Consider the following 23384-nt stretch of genomic DNA (forward strand, 5'->3'; position numbering starts at 1 on the left):
CGTCACTTCCGCCACCTCCAAACAGACCCCAGCACCAAGGATATATTTCCCTCCCCTCCCCTATCAGCTTTCCGTAGAGACTACTCCCTCCGCGACTCCCTTGTCAGATCCACACCCCCCACCGACCCAACCTCCACTCCCGGCACCTTCCCTTGCAACCGCAGGAGGTGCAACACTTGCGCCCATGCCTCCCCCCTCACTTCTCTCCAAGGCCCCAAAGGAAACTTCCATATCCGCCACAGATTCACCTGCACCTCCACCCACATCATCTACTGCATCCGCTGCAGCCGGTGTGGCCTCCTCTATATTGGGGAGACAGGCCGCCTACTTGCAGAGCGATTCAGAGAGCAACTCTGGGCCACCCGGACGAACCAACCCAACCACCCTGTAGCACAGCATTTCAACTCCCCCTCCCACTCCACCGAGGATATGCAGGTCATTGGACTCATCCACCGCCAAACCACAACAACGCGACGGTCGGAGGAGGAGCGTCTTATCTTCCGACTGGGAACCCTCCAACCACAGGGGATGAACTTGGACTTCACCAGTTTCTTCATCCCCCCCCTCCCCCCACCTTGTCTCAGCCGAATTCCTCCAGCCCGGCACCGCCTTCCTGACCTGCAGTCTTCTTCTTGACCTCTCCGCCTCCATCCTACTCCGACCTATCACCCTCACCTTGACCTCTTTCCACCTATCACATTTCCAACGCCCCTCCTCCAAGTCCCTCCTCCCTACCTTTTATCTTCTCCTGCTGAACACTCTCTGCTCATTCCTGAAGAAGGGCCTGTGCCCGAAACGTCGAATCTCCTGTTCCCTGGATACTGCCTGACCTGCTGTGCTGTTCCAGCAATAAAGTTTCAACTTTGATCTCCAGCATCTGCAGACCTCACTTTCTCCCCAGAGAACACAGGGGGCCAACACCTTCAACATATTGTCTAGCTATCACAATTGTTAACAGCTAACCTGAGAATGCAACGTTTTTAAAAAAAGGTTTTGTGATTTACACATGAAAGAAGTGAAACTATCACTATATCTAACAGATGAAAGGCTTAACAGACAATCAATTTTTCAATAGGAGAAAAGATAGACAATTTCAAAATCATGAGGTAACTGGATACACGAGATAGGGAGAAACCTTTCCCACTTGTAAATACATCAAGAATGAGAGGACAAAGATTTGGTGATTTGCAAAGGATGCATGTGAGGAAAAAAAATTCACACGAGTGTTTGAATTTGGAAATTCACTGCCTGGAATTGTGGTAGAGGCAGGTTCACTTGAAGCATTCAAGATGGCTTTTGTTGATTATTTAAATTGAAATACTCTGCAAAAGTATGGTCGGGGTTGAGGAGGGGAGTGGGAGAAGGTATGAATCAAAGTCAAGCTACTCATTTGTGCAAACTTGATGGGCCACATGTTCTTTTTCTGTAACAGATCACTTCTACGATTCTGAGTTACAGCAGTAAGCTGACAGTTAAAGAGAATAGTAAGAACACTTTACATAGGAATGTTTAATTGTGCAGCATTAATTCTACACTGTAAGGTAACTGCAACTTCCCATCATATTCCTTTCTTGATTATATAATTGATTGCTTGCTATCCTGTAAACCTCAGGTCTTACCTTGTCATTTATCATTGCTGCCATGTGGTTGAAAAGTAATTACTGCATGGCTGTAATCTCTTCCAATATTTAAGTATCAGATTACAGTCTTTAACATCAGTAATGACAAAGTCACGATTTATTATTCTCCATTTGACCTATCATTGTCTTGCCTAAGGAATTTGAAATATAAACTTTTACAATAGTTTCTTATTTACCATTTTAACACATCAGAAATGTGAATCCCTGTCCATTGAAGGGCAGCCAAACACTTTGTCATGCAGCAGAGGAATTAGTGCTGCAATAGGAATATTTTGAAAAATATTATTTTGCCTTTATTAACTTTAAATAAGTTGAACGCTAATCTAAATTATAATATTGGCCCAAAACTTGTTGGGAAAATAATGCTCAATTAAATGGACATGATGCTACTAGTGTGAGAAACTGCTGCAATTTGTGGTGAGCGAGATGTATATATCCCTTGAATTATGGATTGCCACAAATTGCAGAATGGTTTACATAACTCTACCGTTACCCCCTCAAAAAAAAAACACAGGAACCCATTGTCAACCACCCAGTCAGTTTCAAATTATTGTATTTGCACGGATACAACAAATTAAATGCACCACTTAGATTGAGGCTAATACAAAATGATGTAAAGACTCTTCAAACAGTGAGATTTATTTTTTCTGCCGCGCCACTCAACCTCCTAATTCAGAAAGGGAACAATTATAAACATGGTCTCATCCCTGCTAGTATAAAGTTATTCAGAGATTTTTAAAATTTAACTCTTTAAAGTCTTTTTTATTTTTTCTCTAAATTTAATGTTTCTTTCCATCACCTAATCTTTCTGCATCTAATTACACTTTAATTAAACCTATTTCTTTCTCCATTACTCTTACTTGTTCCTATATCCTTTAACCTGTGGTTTAGGACATAAACATATTCACCAATGTCCAATATTTCCTAATAACATTCAAAATAGGAGCAGAAATAGGCCATTTGGCCCCTCAATAAGATCATGTCTATTGTGACTGAATGTCATTTTAGTGTCTGTGTTTCAATTTCCACACTCTCTCATCAATCTCCAATAGTCACTGACTCCCCTGCTGAAGAAGAATCCATCTACATCGGCTTTAAAAATATTCCATGGCCCTACTTCCACTATCCTCTGTGGCAGAGAGTTCCGAAGTTGCACAACCATTCAAGAGAAAAATACTCTCCTAATTGCTGCAATGAAAGGGCAACCCTTAATTTTAAAACACCTATCCTCGCGTTCTGGAGGAAACGCCCTTTCCCAAGACCACATTGTTAAAAACACTTCTGATCTTATACACGTCAATCAAGTCACTCCTCACTCTTCCAATCCCCATGGGAAACAAGCCCAGTCTGTCCAATTTATCCTCAAGACACAACCAACTCATTCCAGATAGCAATCTAGTAAACTGTCTCAAAACTACCTCCGATACATTTACATCTTTAAGTAAGGGCACCAAAACTGCGCCCACATTTTGAGATGTGGTCTCAGCAATGTCCTGTATCACTGACCCCTAGCTCCTCCTCCACCTCTGGGGAATATTCCACAGATCCCTCAGAGGATGCATTGTCAGGAAGGGCTACCTCCTGAATCCTCCACCAGATCAGATACTACCACCTTGGTCGGAAATACACATGGGGTCACCCGTCAAAAGGCAAAGGGCCAACAGGCTCCACTAAGGGGCAGCATCCCTCCGTGCAGGCTGTGGACACCAGGAATGCACTTAGATGCAGTAGGATAGAAAAGCAAAAGACGACCTTTTGGAGGGCACAGAGGTGGCCCACGTTGCACTTGTTTGTAAACACATTTTCATATTTACAAACGTGTTCACTGGTAATCATCCAGCTATTGTGACTGAATGTCATTTTAGTTGCAACTACAAGAAAGAAGGTCAAGAGCCTAGCTATTCGTAGCACCACATGATGTTCTAACCCTGTTTGAATGATAGCATCCTTTCCATAGCATCCATACCAGTATGAAACTTTGTCAAAATTGAATGAGGGACCATAAGATGTCGTGACATCTTAAAGGTCAAACTCAAATCGTTGATCTGTACTTGCTGTTGGCATTATACAGAGGATGCTGGTGTCAGCAGTATCAAAACACTTACAGTCAGTGAAAGAAGACTTCATCTAATCCTATCACTGTTCCACTGAATTTAATTCCCAAAGACGTCCTGTATACGTTGCCTTAGCTGATACTTCTATTCTGTAGGGTAATGAAGATGCTGTTACATAGGATGAATGTCCACATCGTCTGACTTGGCACAATACTGGGGCTCTCATGGATCACCATTGTTTATCCCGTGGCCTCTGGCTCCAGTGGATAGGGGTGTTACGTTGCAGAAACACTGGACAGCATGACATGGTGTTCTGAACCCACCTTTGCCCCTCTCTCTCATCTGCATGATATTTCACGTAGGATGTGACTCTTCAATATCTTCGCCACATCGGGAGGGCACCTGTAGTTGCAATTTCCTCCACAGGGGACAGCTCCACATCTGCTGGAGATTGATGCTGGTCCTGAGCTTGTGGGTTTATGGGTTCCTCATTCCTCAGCTGCTAGTGCAGCGGACACAAGAATAACACACTCCTGTGTCTTTATCCATTAGGCACAGTTCCATCGAACTTATATGGGCAATATCTGACACAATGCAGTTCCTCGGTAAAGTGATCATTCAGTAGTTGCTGACATAAATAATATTTCAACAGTCACCTCCCCTCCCCAAAACCATTGAGACATGGAGGGTGGGATACCTTTACACAGATATCACACATTGAAGAAATAGGCCAAATGGAAGCAAGTGGGATTAGTTTTGTTTGGAAAACTTGGTAGCATGGGATGAGTTAAATGGAAGGGTCTGTTTCTGTGCTGTATGACTGTATCATTGCCCTGATTCAGACATTTCCCCACTCCAACAATGTTAAGAAAGGCAGCTTTGCATATGGGGTAATGATGCCGAAGTCTTATCGTCCAAGGAGTAAAATAAGTTGCTCCTGTACCTTGTGCAGACTACTGGACTTTGGACAATGATTCCAACTTTGGAAACAAGGTTAAAACTTTCCAGGCCATAAGACATTGCCTGTGTTTCAGTCATAAGTAGAATTGATCTGCAATGTTGAATGATGTGGTCAAGGGTGGTTGCGTCCAAAATATTTAGTCAACATGGGTTAATGCGTAAGGTAGGCATTCAGCATTTTGTGACCACAACTGTCTGTCAAACGTATAGTGTGAATGCGTGTTTAATGCTCTTCCCTTTCAAATGCATCACATCTTATGAAAGTGGACCACACCCTCATAGAATGGAACACTTACGAGGTTGTGATTGATCAATGTGCTTGTTGATGGAGTCCGTGGCTGAGTGCCATGCTTCCAGAAATAGCATGTCCTTGTGTTGTCCCAGTTGGGTGTGTGTGTGTGTCTGTGTGTGTGTCTGTGTGTCTGTCTACTAGGGACAGCTGGTCATGGCGTTTAGTGGCTAGTTGGTGGTTATGGATGTGGATTGCTAGTGGTCTGCCTGTTTGCCTATCTAGTGTTTGACCGAGACCCAACATACTGGCCACTATAATGAACAACCGCAACTGGAAGCAGCAGAAACAGAACCAGACAAATTCCAGAAGATACAGTGCAGCAGCACTTCACAGGAGGCCCCAAAGCACTGAAGATGTCACCTAGACAGGGGATTAAACTTCCCAGCTCGGCGAACATACCCACAGCCAAGAGAAGATGGTGACAGAGAGGGTAATTGACTTTCTTGCAACATGGCTTGGTGTTCCTCCAGACGATGGATGCTGCATTGACCCAGGAGACAACTTAGACAAGGTTGGAAGGATCTCCTCTGACCATTCTAAGGAAAGAGGAAGGCTTTCTTTTCACCACCAGTCCCTCCAAGTCCCTCTCAGCCAAGCAGGATGCCAATTTGCCTGTTAGCCATCTCCAAGGCAAATCTAAACACACTGGACCTGAGGGGACCTTGCAGCATTTAAACTAATATCCAGCTGGTCCTTAAACATGGCATCAGTGGCAGGAAAACAGAAGTAGTGGTGAGCATCTCTACTGCTGGATAGTGCCAGAGCAGGACCACTGAAGCATAGTGCATACTTATGAAGGTGAGCAGCATAAAAGTCATGAGAAAACATGTTAGGGCTCATGGAAAGAAACCCTCCATTAAACTCGTCAAAGTTGACACCATCAGGTGTTCAACACTGCAGTGGACATGGAGTAAATCCTTCTGTACTCCAAGGTCAAGAGCTAACAAGCATATTTAACAAAGTACGTTTTTTAGTTGCAGTTTCTAGCTGACTGTTGTTTAGGCTTCATTTAGGTCACACTTTCTTCAGTGCAGCCAGTCCATTGCCAGTTACATTCAGGACAACAAAACTTTGCTAATAACTTAATAGTTCTTTCAGACACCGAGCTCCGAACTCTTCCTTTTCTTCCTTTTCCATGATGGTCTGTGTTGCATCCAGTGCATAGTACGCCCCACATGCTCTGCATATCAGATTAGTTTCTTATTTTGCGCCTTAAAACACAATTGCAGTGCCGTCACAGTCTTAAGCCTCAATCTTTGGAAAAGAAAGGGCAATAAAATCAGTCATGTTTTTGTGGAAAAATATTCTTTATATTTCAACTATATTCATTATTTGCCTCTATTGTCTTTCTAAATCTGTACTGACAGAAACTTAGTGGCCTGCTGAGCAGAGATTGTGTACATATTTTATCTAATAGATTAAGAACATTTTTACTGCCTCCTCCTCCTTCCATGATACCATGTGACTGAGTGCAAAACTGCTATTGTACTTTACAAATCTATAAAATGAAATATAAAGTAATAAGCTGAACAACATGAAAATATAATTTCTACCTTGCAGTTATTTGTTTTACTATTTGAGAAATATGCAGGCTTATAGATGAGTGTTGCATACAACTTACTTACCTGACCATTACAATTCTTGATTGAACTGGGAACATAGGCATCCTACATAAGAGATGGCCAATATATTATGATTTTGAAAAAAAATTAAGATTCTGGATTTTAAAGTGTATTCATATTCTAAAAAAGGACACGGTTTGTTGTTACACTAACAGTTGTCATAGGATTTGTTTTCTCCAAAGTCTACTAACAATAAAAAAAGTCTGTATTGTGCTTGGGTCTCTTTATATTCTCAGCAGAGATGGTCTGGCACAATCACTGTTCCTTAATTGCTGTCAATACAGAGATTAAAAAGTCACAAACACTGAGTGACAATCAGATTCACAAACATAACTAGTTTCCTGCATTCTCAACTTTGTGTTAATTTGTACTGATTAAATTATGTGAGATCAAATCTCTATCAGTTGATCTGAAATAAAGTCACTTATTTGTATTTGGCCTTTTGTCAAGTGATTTCTCAGTCTGCCTTTGAAATGATTGGATAAATACATGGTCGTACATGTAAAATGTTAATATCTGGTAGAAACATAAACAGTATTATTGTTTCATTGGGTAAACTTTACAATAGTTAGAGTTATACACTGTCAAGGTGGTTCAGTGGTTAGCACTGCTGCCTCACAGCGCCAGAGACCCGGGTTCAATTCCCCCCTCAGGAACTGTCTGTATGGAGTTTGCACATTCTCCCAGTGTGTGTTGGTTTCTTCCAGGTGCTCTGGTTTTCTCCCACAATCCAAAGAAGTGCAGATCAGGTGAATTGGCTATGCTAAATTGCCCATAGTGTTAGGTGCGTTAGTCAGTGGTGAAGGTAAGGGAATGGGTCTGGGTGGGTTGCTCTTCGGAGGGTCGGTGTGGACTTGTTGGGTCGAAGGGCCTGTTTCCACGCTGTAGGTAATCTAATCTATATCTATCATTGCCCTATGTAGTGTTCTCAGCCAAACTGTTGAACTGCTTTTATCAATGATCTGTTCTCCATCAAGATCAACAGGCAGGTACTTTGTATATGAATATACACTGTCTGCTTCCATTTACAATTCCTCACATAATGAAGCAGTATTCATGCTTATACTAAAATGTGGCAAGTAACATTCATGTCACACAAGTGAGAAGCAATGGCCATCTCAAACAAGTCAGATCTTAATCACTTCCCCTTGATATTCAAGGACATTACCATCAATAAGACTCCCACCAGCATATTGCAGGCCAATTGCAGACTCAACCTTTTGACTGACATCAGTACAATCTAATCTAAATACAATATTAGAAATCTTGTTGTTTGTTATCACAGCGGTTGTCCATTGAAAAGTAAAAATCAGAATGTTTGCACATATTTAAGAATTAACAGAGAACAGAATAACCACTATATAGTTGCAGAGCATAAATATGCTGCAGTATTAACTGTAGGTGAAGGAAACATGACATGGTGTAGTCGAATATACATGTAAGTGCATAATATTTGCAAATAAAGGTTTGCAGTGATGTTTGCTGAATAAAATCTGTCATATGTGAACAACATTGAAGGAGGAGTGTTGAGTAAGAGAAGGAAATGTTTCTCCTATCCTCAACTCTCAGCAATGTAAACAGGAGCCTCGATCATCATCAACATAATTCAGACAAATGTGCAGCATATCAGTGTACATGTATTAAAGTGATTTGATTAATTTAAGTCAGAGGGAAATTTCTGGCAGATCTAGAGTGTTGGAAAGAATTATAAGAGATAGGATTTATATAAAAGGAACATGTTGATTAGGGATAGTCAACATGGTTTTGCAAAGGATAGGTCATGCCTCACAAACCTTTTTGCGTTCTTTGAGAAGGTGACCAAACAGGTGGATTAGGGTAAAGTGGCTGATGTGGTGTATATGGATTTCAAAAAGGCATTTGATAAGGTTCCCCACCGTAAGCTATTGCACAAAATATGGAGGGATGGGTTTGAGGGTGGTTTAGTGGCTTGGATCAGAAATTGGCTAGTTGAAAGAAGACAGAAGGTGGTGGTTGATGGGAAATATTCATCCTGTTACTAGTGGGGTACCACAAGGATCTGTTTTGGGTCAACTGCTGTTTGTCATTTTTATAAATTATCTAAATAAGAATGTAGAAGGATGGGTTAGTAAATTTGCAGATGACACTAAGGTAGGCAGAGTTGTGGATTGTGATGAAGGATTTTGTAGGTTATAGAGGGACATAGATAAGTTGCAGTGCTGGGTTGAGAGGTGGCAAATGAAGTTTAATGCAGAAAAATGTGAGGTAATTCACTTTGAAAGGAGCAACAGGAATGTAGAATACTGGGCTAATGGGAAGATTCTTGGTAGTATAGATGAGCAGAGAGATCTCGGTGTCCATGTACATAGATCCTTGAAAGTTGCCATCCAGGTTGATAGGGGCTGTTAAGAAGGCATATAGGGTGTTAGCTTTTATTGGTAGAGGGATTGAGTTTCTGAACCACAAGATCATGCTGCAGCTGTACAAAACTCTGGTGCGGCCACACTTGGAGTATTGCATGCATTTCTGATTACTGCATTATAGGAAGGATGTGGACGTTTTGGAAAGCGTTCAGAGGAGATTTACCAGTATGTTGCCTGATATGGAGGGAAGATCTTACAAGGAAAGGTTGAGGGACTTTAGGTTGTTTTCATTAGAGAGAAGAAAGTTGAGAGGTGACTTAATTGAGACATGTAAGATAATCAGACGGTTAGATCGTGTGGACAGTGAGTGCCTTTTTCCTTGGATGGTGATTGCTAGCACGAGGGGGCATAGCTTTAACTTGAGGCATGATAGATATAGGACAGATGTCAGAGGCAGTTCCTTTATTCAGAGAGTAGTAGGGGCATGGAAAGCACTGGCTGCAACAGTAGTAGACTTGCCAACTTTAAGGCCATTTAAATGGTCATTGGATATGCATTGAATAATGTAGATTAGATGGGCTTCAGGTTGGTTTCACAGATCAGCGCAAAGTTGAGGGCTGTGCAGCACAATAATATTCTATGTTGTATCTATTTGAAATTGTGGCTTTCCACATGGTTAATGCTGGGCAACATAATGTATTCATTCCTATACAAAAAAAGTCCACAAAGAACTGCAGATGCTGGAAATCCAGAAAGCAAAAACTGACACAAAACCAGAAATAACAGTTCTAAAGAGGGTCACTGGACCTGAAACGTTATCTCTGCTTTCTCTCCACAAATGCTGCCAGACCTGCTGAGTTTGCTCAGCAATTTCTGTTTATGTATACATTTGTATACTGCTCAGTAATTGATTATAATAAGAGCAATTGAAGCACAGTTTTGTCTTGTTCTTTTGGTCTTTGGCATGTCAGCTGATGATGGTTTGCTATCATTTGTGCTATAAGCCGGGGGAAAATCTCAATTTTCAAAATTCTCTATCTATTCTTTTACACCAATGTACAAATGTCAGCTTCTGTAAAACTATGACCATATAAGACCTTCCATATATGAAGAAAAGATAAATTTTATATTTTTGAAACTTTTTTTCAAATTTAGTCAGATTTTATTTTGTAGTACCTGTCAAATTTTAAACAGGTTTTGAAAGCTTACAGATAGAAAGTACATCTATGTATTGTACTGGGGGCCATATTGGTGACAGTAGCTGGCAACATGCAGATGCAGCACAGCTGGCAACAGTACCAAAGTAAACTTGCTAAATCACTAAGACTAGTTGTAGGTTTAATTCATTATTATTGAACATTCATCATTGAGCAAGTGAGTTTGCCAAATGAATCTCTTTCTGATCTGTCCACTGTGAAATACTTGCTGATGCTTCACTATGTTTTAAGTGTAATATAAGGATGAGTAGTGCTGCTGCCAACTGTGAATGACCTCCATTTCATCTGTGAGGAGTACTAACATGACACCAGAGTAATATGGCTGTTTTATAAAGGTTATTTACGTATGTGGCAGAGTTTTTGTATAAGTATATTCTCTGCCTCTTTCATTCCTTTTTGGGTGAAATAGAGATGAACTCTTTTTTTTAATAGATTACAAGTGAAATTTTGAGCAGAGTGTTTTCAATGATATAAAAATACCTTTCACTAATTTTCAGCTATTAACAGAAAACTGCTGTATCCCAATGAAAATAAAGGAATTGAGATTATGACCGTCCTCGTTTAGGAAATATTTTAAATATTTTGGCCTCTTACTTTTATACCAAAATTTATTTAAAAAGTTAACCTTGAGGACACTTCACATCATCCACTCTGATTAAATAAGCTCAGCAGGACATTTACATTTTGCCTTTTAGTTCAAAAGAGAATTATCAGCTTTCTTTCATTAAAAATAGTTTTTGTTTCATTTCATGATGCACACAGTGAAATTAGCTGGGCCCTAGATGTCTATTTCACACTTGTAAATTAGATCATTCTTAACTTACGATATAACTGTGTCACCAAGTGGAAAGTATGTAATGTTTTCTGGTTGATCTATATTGTAATCTCTGGCTTCACAACGTTTCATAATTAAGGAACCATTGAAGGCCAAGCATGACCATTGTACATTGGGGAAAACTATAACTGCATTTCAACAAATATATACAGATGTTGATAGATTTGCTATTTCCACTATTTTGTTTTTCTTTCAGACTTCCATGATTTTTTATGTTTTACCCTTTAAAATATGTAAGTGTGTGCAAAAAAAGAAAAAATAGCCAGTCCATTGGTGTGACTTTAAGATAAGAAATAATACTCCAGGTATAAAATGAAAGAGCCAGCTTACTTTCACTTTAACCACTCCTTGAACAAAATAAGGTTCAAATCCAATGGTTTCAATATGAACACCAGTGAGTTTAAGTTATCAGCAACAGTGTGAGCAAAGAAGGATACAGAAAAGCATAATGAGCTTAGCGTTTTAGTGCATGCCTGTACCCTACTTAAAAACCACAATCCACTTAAAAATTCCTAGCTGCAGCAACTTAAAAATAATCACTAATATTAGTGAATACGGCTGTTGTACTTGTATCACAAATACTTCCTATCATAAATGTAACATTTCATTACCATAAACCAATACTTGAACCATATCCCAAATATTTTTTAACCTATAACTCTATTTGCACAGAAGGGAGAGAAATGTGCAAATATGTGGCTGAACATCATTGTTTCTTATAGGTTTGAAATTTCAGAGTTAGTTGATTTCAGCTTGATTGGGATGGACAACTGAATAGGGAAAACAGACTTGAGTGGACTGAAATCTGTACCTGATTACACTTCAGTGATCACAGCTAGAAATTGTGTCTGTTGGAGAAGAGCAGATGCATTTAACTGCACCCGATTACCCTAGCCAGCCCTCTGCACTTCACTATGGTTGAATAGCTTACAATTGTTTACTGTCTGTGCTCCTCAGAATCCCCCAGAGAGAATGCCAGTGCCACTCTTCTGCATCCTTCAAAAGCTAATTATAGATCAGCATTGATGGAAGCTTGGGAACAGTTGAATATTTGATCTCCTGTGCTCTCATCCAAGTCTTGATGGAGTGGAGGAAAGAAAGGAGGAAGTCTATGTTAATATGCCAGAGTACACAAATTATATGAGTGAAAAATATATTGTTAATTTTGAAAGATAGACATTTAATTTATTTTATGACTTTAATCCTGAAATACTGAGATAAGCTTTCCAAAGGGATTAAAGTTTTCATGTGAATTTAACCCTACTATACCATTAACAAAAAATAAAGTACTTTTCAAATGAATTGAAAGGAATTATAGCCTGAGGAAAAAATAATTTCCAGCACTTTGATCAGTAATTCCATCATGACCCACTTCTAGCAGGTATCACATGATTTCCAAATCCCTTTGCAACTCACATATAACGCATTTGTGAAGCTTTAAGGAGTCTTAATGGTACATTGCTTTTTCTTACAATTAGATTGTAAAAACAAATTCATTTAAAACAAATTTATTTCCAAAACACAACTTGTCTATTGATGACCATTTACTTTGTTTGGAATAGTATTTGAAAATGATGATGATATTCTATAAATCTGCAGCAGTTCCCTGTTAGTTGTGTAAAAGTAGAAGAATTCTTATCTCCTGATGCTGAGCAAGACAGTGTCTGGAAGACAATGAGACGTGTGTTGGGCTACATCTTGTAACATCCCCTACAGTTTCTGCCGTTATCATTTCTTAATTGGAACCATGGCAGCTTGCAACTAATGCTCACTTAAGGGGATATCAAGATTGTAGTTTAATCCTGCTAGAATTTCAATTCCCCTTTCCATAGTATTTTTGGCGAGGTGGATGGTTATCTAAATGCTGTGGGGACATCAGGTAAATTATTTTGTGTACTTGAGGAGACTTGATGTGAAGTTCTAATAGATACATTTGAAAGGCCTTGCCTATTCCCTCTTATATCTCCTGTCTCTCAACATGTCCCAGTGACTTTGTATCAGAACACATCTGTGAAATTCTGTGCAGGTTGATGAGATCCATGTCATGAGGATCCACTGCAGCTTCTCTAATCATTGTAATCACAGGTAAATACACATGGTATTTCTGGTCTTGATATTTAATGTGCAAGGTTGAGGTGACAACTGCTGCATAGGCCTCCCAGTTGGGCTGACATTTGTTGAGGTGACTGACTAGGGTAAGATTAGGGCCAGTCAAGGTCAGTAGTGGGAAGTTGTGTATGGAGCCTAAAGAGATAGGAGAGGCACTAAATGAATATTTTTCATCATTATTCACACAGAAAAAAGACAATGTTGTCGAGGAAAATATTGGGGTACAGTCTATTAGACTAGAAGGGATTGAGGTTCATGAGGAGGTGTTAACAATTTTGGAAAGTGTGAAAATAGATAAGTCCTCTGGCCAGGTAGGATTTATCCTGGGATTCTCTGGGAAGCTAGGGAGGAGATTGCATAGCCTTTAGTTTTGATCTTTATATCATAATTGTCTACAGGAATAGTGCCAGAAGACTGGAGGATAGCAAATGTTGTCCCTGAGTTCAAGAAGGGGTGTAGAGACAATCCTGGTAGTTATAGATCAGTGAGCCTGACTTCAGTTGTGGACAAAGTTTTTTGAAAAGGATTAGAAGAAGTAAGATTTATAATAATCTCGAAAGAAATAATTTGATTAGGGATAGTCAACACAGTTTTATGAAGGGTAAGTCATGCCTCACAAACCTTATTGAGTTCCTTGAGAAGGTGACCAAACAGGTGGATGATGGTAAAGCAGTTGATGTGCTGTATATGGATTTCAGTAAGGCATTTGATAAAGTTCCCCACGGTAGGCCAGTGCACAAAATACAGAGATATGGGATTGCGGTTGATTTTAGTGGTTTGGATCAGAAATTGGCTAGCTGTAAAAGACAGGAGGGTGTCGGTTGAATGGAAATGTTCATCATGGAGTTCAGTTACTCATGGCATACCGCAAGGATCTGTTTTGGGGCGATTGCTGTTTGTCATTTTTATAAATAACCTAGATGAGGGCGTAGAAGGATGGGTTAGTAAATTTGCAGATGACACTAAAGTCGGTGGAGTTGTGGACAGTGTGGAAGAATGTTGCAGTTTACAGAGGGGTATAGATAAGCTGCAGAGCTGCGCTGAGAGGTGGCAAATGGAGTCTAATGCAGAGAAGTGTGAGGTGATTCACTTTGGAAGGAATAACAGGAATACAGAGTACTGAAGATTCTTGGTAGTGTGGATGAGCAGAGAGATCTTGGTGTCCATGTGCATAGATTCCTGAATATTGCCACCCAGGTTGATAGGGTTGTTAAGAAGGCATATGGTTTGTTAGCTTTTATTGGTTGAGGGATTGAGTTTCAGAGCCACGCGTTCATGTCGCACTCTAATGTGGCCACATTTGGAATATTGCATACAGTTCTGCTTGCTGCATCATAGGAAGGATGTAGAAGCATTGGAAAGGATAAAGAGGAGATTTACCAGGATGTTGCCTGGTATGGAGAGAAAGTCTTACGAGGAAAGTCTGAGGGAGTTGAAGCTGTTTTCGTTATATGGAATAAGGTTAAGAAGTGACTTAATAGGGGCATCCAAGGCAATCAGATTATTAGGTAAGGAGGACAGAGAGAGACTTTTTCCTCGGGTGGTGGTAGCTAGCACAAGGGGACATAGCTTTAAATTGAGGTGTGATAGATATAGAACAGATGTCAGAGGTAGGTTCTCTGAGTAGTAAGGGCATGGAATGCCCTGCCTACAACAGTAGCGGACTCGCCAACTTTCAGGGCATTTAAATGGTCATTGGATAAACATATGGATAAAAATGGAATAGTGTAGGTAAGATGGGCTTTAGATTGGTTTCACAGGTTGGTGCAACATCGAGGGCTGAAGAGCCTGTACTGTGCTATAATGTTTTATGTTCTGTGACGCTGACATTAAGGGTATTTAAATGGTCACTGGATAAACATATGGATGAAAATGGAATAGTATAAGTTAGATGAGCTTTAAATTGGTTTCACAAGTTGGCTCAACATTGAGGGCCAAAGGGCCTGTACTGTACTGCAATGTTCTATGTTCTGTGAGAACATTGAATGCTTGAATGCTGACTGGCTTTCCACCCAAACCTCAATTCTGGCAATTACCTGGCAGATTATCATTGTGTAATTTGAGTCTTGGTCATTTTGTCTTGATTTTGTTACTGATGTCTGTTATTACTTCAGTTTTCAGTAATTTTTGGCTATTGGCAAAGTAATTTGAGTGCAGCGTGATATTCATCTTTGGACCTGATAACCTGTTATGCCTTAAGAAGGCATAATTTCTCGAGGCGAAGACTGCTCTTGTACAAGTTTGTAATGCATTTGTTTATCTTCTTTATGATTCCTTTGGCAAATTTCATTGCCTCATCCTTTCCATCACGTGCTGTGATGATGCATTCTGTTAAATTTTACAATCCTTTATGAAGTTTCTGAATTTTCACTCATAAATTTATAAATGTTAACCATCCTGCAAACAAGTGAAAGCATCTGGAGAAGGAACATTGAGAAGCAATGTTCAGATCGGCACAGGAATCATTTCAGCAAATCTTATGAATAGAGACCACTGAACTGACCCCCTATTCTTTAAACCACCTGTAACACCCATGTTTTTACCCCTATCTGTGTCTGTCCGTATGTGAATATAGAGGGAGATTTTAGAGTTTCAGCGGTTGGAAGTTTAGCTAGTACATTTATAAGCAAATACATCATAATTGTAGTTAGTCTAAATAGTAATTCTTGTTGAGTACAAAAACCTGGTCCATACTTTCTGCTAGCTTGGATCTGAACATCAGGTAAGTTGGGCAAATTTTGCATACTTCTTTATATCTTTAACATACGTGCCGAATTTGGGAATAGCAGGACTTAATTTGCAGCATGCCAACTCAGTGAGGTGTAACAAGACATCTTTATTTGCATCATTCTCTTATTCAGTTGCAGTTTTAATTGGTGAGCTATCTAGGTGCACTAGATTCTGATCGTATCTATGGTGGCTTCTTCCATTTTGTCTCCACATTCATACAGATCATCAATGCTGGTTTCCACTCTGGGAAGAATATATCTTGTGCTGTCTATGTCTATGTTGATATTCACCCAGAGGAGTGGAAGTTCCAAAATGTCACGCGTAACCATCTGCATCTTTTCAGCTGCATCTAGAACATAATTAGAAGTCTGCTGGTTTCTTCGACAACTGTTTGCCATGAGCAATTGTCCACATTACCATTAATAAAAACCTTTGTCTTGGCACGTTGTTGCAAAATGTTTTCAATGGTTGGTGTGGGATTTTGAGATATCCCCAAAGCTTTATTAAGATCCTTTGGATCTGTGCATATTCTCAATTTTCAGTTTATTTCACTACAATCATACTGTTAACCAAACATTCACAAACCAAGCTGGTTGATTTTTTTACAAATGTTTTGTTCCCCCAACTGGATGGTATCTTCAGTGCTGTGTAGTCTCCAGATGAAGCGCTGGTTGCTGTGATCTGCCCAGAATTTATATAGTTACCTCTGTCACAACGGGTGGTTCTATTTCCAGTTTTGTACTGTAGTGTCTGTAGATGGAGTCTATTTCAACATGTTTGTTTATGGAATCAGTGGATGAATACCAGGCCACCAGGAATTCCCAAGCTTGTCTTTGTTTTGCCTGTCACAGTTTTGCCTGTCATAATGTTGTCAGTGTTTGTTGACATGATTTGCCTTGCTTCTTTCCAGTTCAACACTTGCATACAAAGTGATTCAATCTCTTGCAATTTCTTTCATATGATGTCCTCTGTAATATTTACATCCTGCCCTCGATTTTCTACTTTTCTTTCCTTCTTCTTTTCCACTCTATTATTCTCAATCCGACTGTAATGTCTCATAGCATAAAGCAAAACCTCATCTGTTCATCCATTAACATGGTCAGCTGATGATTGAGCTTCTGCTCATCTTGAATAGTTTTCTTTAGAGTCAATTTCCCTTCTCTCTGTGATATGCTCCCATCTGCCTCTTGCCCAATACAATCCTCTATCTGATGAGTTAACCTTTCAATTGTGCAAACACTCAGTCAGATACTTACGTATAGTCTCATACTGATCAATGGTCTCCCTCTCCCTCAAAGTCAGGCATTGAAAACAAGCTGTTCACAAGTAAAATTAGTATGTGGCTCAAAATGTGCCTTCAAAATCTAGGCTGCAACACAGTTTGTAGCACTCTTTCTCAAGCACTGATAGCAGGGCTGCTACTCTAATTCGCATCGTCTTTTGAATTAATTCTCTAACTGTTTCATAGTTTTGCCACTGTGTGTGGAAACAAGATCCAATTCTGTCTCATATCTCTTTTCATTTCTACAACGATAGAATTGAAACTGCACAGTCATTTTGTCTCACCCAGTAATTCAAAGTTGCAGTTTAATGTCTTTTACTTCTTCTTTGCTGCTTCTCTCAATTAGCTGTCTCTCATACAGATTTGAAAATCTACACATTTTCATCAGGACATTCCTTGCTGTTCTTCTCACAATAGCTGGCTATCTTAAAGCTCTGAAAATTCACTCTATCTCAGCATGGTTGAAATGAGGTGTTCAATGGCTGCCATATAGCAGAGGAAACAGTTACATGACTATGTCAAGCCAGTCTGACATAAAGTACACTTTCTCCAAACAGTATGTTTTCTTATTTTGTCAGAAGCATTTCAAAGACTTGCCAGATCTGCTAATAGATCATTTGAACAAGGTCCACAAAAACAGCATGTACTAACGGAAGGACTCTGCACAGGGACTCTCGAAGGACATGTAGGAGGCAATGGGAGCATGGGAGGCATGGAAGGGATACAGAAACTATGACAGCTGTGTCAAGGGTTCAAGAAAATGAACAAGATACACAATAACAATGAACTGAATGGAACCGAAGTCCTACTTAATGGAGGAGGACCTTCTAAGCTGCTGCCTTCACCATCCACCCAAATTGATGTCTGTTTTTGGTCTGGCTGAAGGGGGGAACAGCTTGATATCAGTCTGCATCCAAAACCTGGCAACCGAAGAACCAGGTGAGTGAGGTTGACATTTAGAAATTGAGTGCTATTTTGGAAAAAGACCTGATGCTCAGTCTCTGAACTAAGAATCTTGCTCCATTCCCTCGTCTTTTCCCTATGGCCCTACAGATTTTTTTTCTTGAGAAATAGGTCCCTTTCAAACGATGTGATTGAATCTGTCTCCTCCATACTTTCTAGTAGTGCATTCCAGATCCTATCCTCTCAGTCTGCAAAATGTCTTTTTTTCCCCCCCGAGGCCACCACTGCATTTTTTTTGCTAGTCACCTTAAATCAATGTTCTCACCCACCAATGGGAATACTTTCTCTCTGTTTACTGTATCCAGGTACCTCATCATTTTGATCTAGTAAAATTTTCAACTATGAAATCACTTCCTAATCTTCTGAATCAAAACAGCTCCAAATTCTCAAATCGATCCAAATAATGGAAGTTCCTCATCCCTGGAACCATTATTGTGATTTCTTTTACTGCACTATCTTGAATACCTAAGCATCAAAGTGTGGTGCCCAGAGCTGGACATAATGCAGTATTCTAGTTGTATTCCCTCCTTAACAGTGCAGTGGATGTGCCTATACCAAGCATTGTTCAGGAAGGCAGCTCACCACCACCTTCTCAAGAGTAAATAGGAAAGAGCAATACATGCTGGCCTAGCCAGTGAAGCCCACTTTCTATGAATGAGTTATTTCAATATCGTCCTTGCTTTTCTACTCCATGCCCCTGTTTATAAAGCACAGGACCCACACATTTTATTAACCATTCTCTCAACCTGCCCTGCTACCTTTAGTAATATGCTCATATACAGTACACATATAGTTCCAGGTTCCTCTGTTCCTCCATCCCCTTTAGAATTATACCCTTTAGTTTATTTATTTTTTTTCTCCCTGCCCTTTCCGTCTAAAAAAGCCACTTCACACTGTATCAAGCTAAACGATGCTGCACTGTTGTAAATGCCATCTTTGGACTGAGATGAAATCTGAGACTCTACCTGACCCCTCAGGTGAACATTAAATATCTGACAACAGCGATCAAAGAACAGCAGGAAAGTTTCTCTGGTGTCTGAGCAAATAGTTAATTAACACCTAAAATAAATTATCTGTTCATTTATTTGCTGTTTTTGTGAGCTTGCTGGATACATTACAAATATGGTAACACTTCAAAATGATGTTATTAAAAAGGTATAAGGCCTTTTGAGTTTCACTATTGAGAATCGCATCGTGTATTGGAAAAGTGGACTCAACTTGGCTATACAATCACTCCATCTATTTATAAAAAGAGAACAGTAATGAAGCCAGTACGTGAAAAATGTCCTTACTTTTCAAATTGCTCACGTCTTAAATGGCCTGATTGTGTAAGGAAAAAAACATTGTAAAATTGGGAATTTGTTCTGGAAAAAAAGTGATCTTTTTCTGCTTAGTGTTCTGTCTTCAGATAAGTGTGACACAGTGTGCTGTGTAAACATATTTTCTGTGTTTTTGAGCTGCATTATGAAATGATGGAGCATCTCTCTGGCTTTCGTGGCTTCAGTGAGGGAACTGGCAGTTGAGTGCATGGGATATTCACTGGTGCCCTCAGATTTCTTGTTGAAGAATATGCATCCTCTGATTGCCTCAATGTCAGTTCTGTTGTGCAACGAGTGGGGTCATCTTCCTTGGTGTATGTTTCTGCTGGAACATTCTTTGCGGCCTCCTGCAGACAAGGGAAAAGAGTGGCATCATCAGATTTGTTGGCTTCACCCTACTCCTTGTATTTGGATCTTGCACAGACATAGCCCAATTGAACCTGACAAGGTGGCAACTGTGGTCTCCATCACCATCCTCCTTCATCAAGAACGTGGCTGAGGGAATAGTTGGGTTTCATTTTTGCTCCTTATCGGTGTTCTCAATCATCTGCCATTGTTGGGAATTTTCAAGGTCCTCATTACCCCGATCCATTAGCTGGAGCTTGACCATAGTGTTGGGAGATAAAAACATTGGTCTGTCACTTTGGAGACCAGTGAGATCAGGGTGCCCAGCCAGTTGTCTGTAAAGGTGATGATCTTCCTTCTGCTCCATTGATACATTCGATCCAATTTCCTGATCCATGCTACAGGTCATCCAAGTGGTTTTGTTAGCTTCAGACTTACATGGATAGTGTTTTGATGCTTGCAAAGTAACATGCCTTCATGGCCTTTCACATGACAAAAGGCTGCAGCTTTTTGGGTCCATCCATGTTGGTACACATAGCAGTGACAGTGCTTTGCTTTCCACCATTGAATGTTTTGCCTTTAAGCGAGTAACAATCCAGTAAAATATGATAATACATTCATGTTGAAAATGTCTCCTGGTATACGCTCATTCAGTGCGCAAGATAATTTTGTAACCAATTATCTGTACATCATCCCAAACTAAAGTAGTCCTACCTGCCTGCTCCTGGCCTATATCCCTCCAAACCTTTCCTATTAATTCCTAAAATGACTTTTAAAAATTGAACCCACATCTACCACTTTCTCAGGAAGGTCATTCTACACGCAAACCACCCTCTGTGTAAAACTTTTGCCCCTCATCCCTTTTATAAATGTGCCACCTCATCTTGAAATTCCCCCATCCTTGGGAAAAGACAACTACCATTAACTCTATCTATACCTCTCATATTTTAAAACTTCTATCAGGTCGCCTCTCAACCTCCAACATTCCCATGAGAAAAGTCTCAGCTTATCCAACCTTTCTTTATAACTCAAATCTTCCATACCCAGCAACGTCCTGGCAATCTTTTCTGAACTCTCTCCAGCTTAATAATATCCTTCCAATAACTGGGCGATCAGAACTGGACACAGTATTCCAGACCACACCCTTCGTGCTTATCATGTGGAAGCTAGTGCAGTGGAAATGTTCTCTGGTCAAGCTGCATTTAACCTCTCTAATAGAGCTTCTTTGACTTTGGGATAGACAACTGTTCACAACTTTTTCCTTGCTAAGATGATTGCCCTCTTGACAAACTCAAAGATTGTGCTTCAGAACAGTTGACCAACCCAATGTTGAAATCTCCCATTCTTTAGTGATGCACCATCTTCTACAACAACTTTCCACTTACTATACCAATTTCACTTTGTTTCCAATTGATAGCATTTTCAACTTTCTCACAGATTTAGCCATCTTTTCAGGGTTTATTGTCCCATAACAGAGATCTCAATCTCAAATGATTTCATACACTAGCATAGCCTTAATCTACTCTGATTAGTTGATAAGGTCACATGACAGGTGTGCACTGGTTTGGCTAAACTAGAGTTACCAGTCCATAACCCTACTAATCGATTTCCGATTGTCAGCCATCCCCACTGGCACAATCTATAGAGTTATAGGTTATCTAAATTTGACTCATTGCAATTTCACTGTATTTTCTTTTCTTCGGGCAATTTACACTTTCAATATTAGAAAATGATGTTCTTTTAACGCTTATCAAACACTGTACTCCTCACACAAGTACAATCCATTTAGTAAGTGTCCACAGTTAATCCCAGCTTCCAATGGGTTACTATATCATCTTTTCACAAATAATAAATTTGAATGAACATTTCCAGGTGTGTTCTTGATGTTTTTGATAATTTATTAAAGCCATCAATACGAAAGATGTTTTAATGATTCTGCTTACCTTGCCCATCACAGGACAATCTCTCAAGATCCTTAGAAGGCTGCAGAATATGTCTGTTCACCCACATCCATCTACCTCCCATGTCTAACCATGGTCGTTGACAAAGTCAAGTATTCTTTTTTCTTTGCTAATCACACAGGCATCTGCTGTGACTGTGATCTGCTTTATTTTTGTAGGAAGCCTGTAACCTGATCTCACAAAATGGCCTGTCGGCCATCTTCCCATGGCAACACAAAAATCATTAACCTTGCATCAACGTAGAAAGGCTAATAAATTATTCATGAAAACCCACTCCCTTTTGTCATAGAAATAAACAAACAGATTACAGCAAAATTGTTTACAGTTAATATCTACAATATCTTTCTGGTACTCAGGGAGATGGAGAGTGTACTCCATACTAAGATTTTTTTTCCATTGTTTCCTAGTGTAAACAAAGTCTTATCAGTACAAAAAAGTCCAAATCTTTCTTTGATCTCTAAATAGCAAACCAGCCAGGGCTACTGTCAGACTGCAGGACAGGTCACATAACCCTTTCCATTCATTCTAAATGTAAAACTATCATTCAAAACTACAATAACCTAATAAAACTTAACAAATATAATGAAAATAATTTCATAATTTCTATTGACTTCATTATCCTTGTAATTCTCTCTTTTGTATTCTAGGTACTCAGTATATGCTTTTTTATTTTTATTTTTGTCTTTATTTGTGCATAATAGTTCATTGTTAGATTGTTTGTTTGCTCCTGAACTCTTAGGACCACTATTATGAATTTCTTCCACTGTTGTTGTAGTTCTTCATCTGTTGGTAACTTTTCCAGTTTAATTTCCTTAGTTCTATTCTTATCCTCTTAAGATCTGTTTTTTAAGATTTATTACTTTAGCCATTGTTGTACTTATGTCCATTTCAAATTTGATTTTAAACCTTCTGCTGTTGTTATTATTGCTATTGCCCTTATGTTCTTTAACACTCACCTCTCTTATCTACTTGGGTTCATATCTCGATGCAACTAGATTCTAACTAATTAGATGTCAGATTCAAAGACTCTCTCCCACCCACCCCCACCACCACCTTTTGTTGTTTTTTTTTTAATCCATGGGGTAAGGAAGACGTCCTGCACATTATAAAAACTTCTTTTACTCTGAAGTTTTCACTTCCTCTCCTTCAAAATGTCCATAACATTTTTTTATTTGAAATGTCCAATTATTAAAACTTCATCTCTGCCCATTTTATTCCCCTTGTTCTTCATCATGATATGGCTTTTTATCTCATTTTTTTCTTATTTCAAATATTTGAGATATATTTCTTTACTACTTTTCACTATTCTATGGTACAAGGTATAACCCTATTCATATGTTTAATGTCTTTTCTTTTATTTCAAACTGCCACTATCCTTCTCTTAGATATTATCCATTTACTGGTCCCAGTATGTTATTTGTAATAAAAAAAATCGATACCTCACTCCCTTTTTCTGTCCCTATCCTCTCTCATTAATATTGTACCCTGCAATATTTGGTTGACATCCCTGTTATTGAAGTAGTCAAGTTTTAGTTATTCTTACTGCACCTGGTTCCTTGCTGAAGATTGTCTTTAGTCTCCACTCCCCTCGTAAACACCACACATTTTTATTTTAGTGCTGTGCACGTTGCTGTACGGGCAGTTTAAGTGATCTTTCATAGCCATTCCTTCATTTCTTATAAACCATTATCTTGTGCTTCTGTTTTATAATTC

The 23384-nt window shown here is 39.4% G+C and overlaps 1 protein-coding gene across 11 annotated transcripts in view; it reads right to left on the reverse strand.

The window, feature by feature from the left end:
• LOC122559567 (FYVE, RhoGEF and PH domain-containing protein 4) overlaps positions 1–23384 on the reverse strand; it is a 256121-nt gene that overhangs the window by 79218 nt on the left and 153519 nt on the right. For 2 of the 11 annotated variants that reach the window (XM_087997368.1, XM_087997369.1), the window contains one exon: positions 19339–19712. The exons of the other annotated variants lie outside the window; for them this stretch is intronic. The gene's annotated coding sequence lies outside the window, so the exon portion shown is untranslated. The remainder of the gene's footprint in view (positions 1–19338; positions 19713–23384) is intronic. 11 annotated transcript variants of the gene reach the window in all.

Source organism: Chiloscyllium plagiosum, unplaced genomic scaffold, assembly GCF_037043375.1.
Source record: "Chiloscyllium plagiosum isolate Xiang-an unplaced genomic scaffold, Cpla_swu_hap1 HiC_scaffold_19, whole genome shotgun sequence".
Lineage (NCBI taxonomy): Eukaryota > Metazoa > Chordata > Chondrichthyes > Orectolobiformes > Hemiscylliidae > Chiloscyllium > Chiloscyllium plagiosum.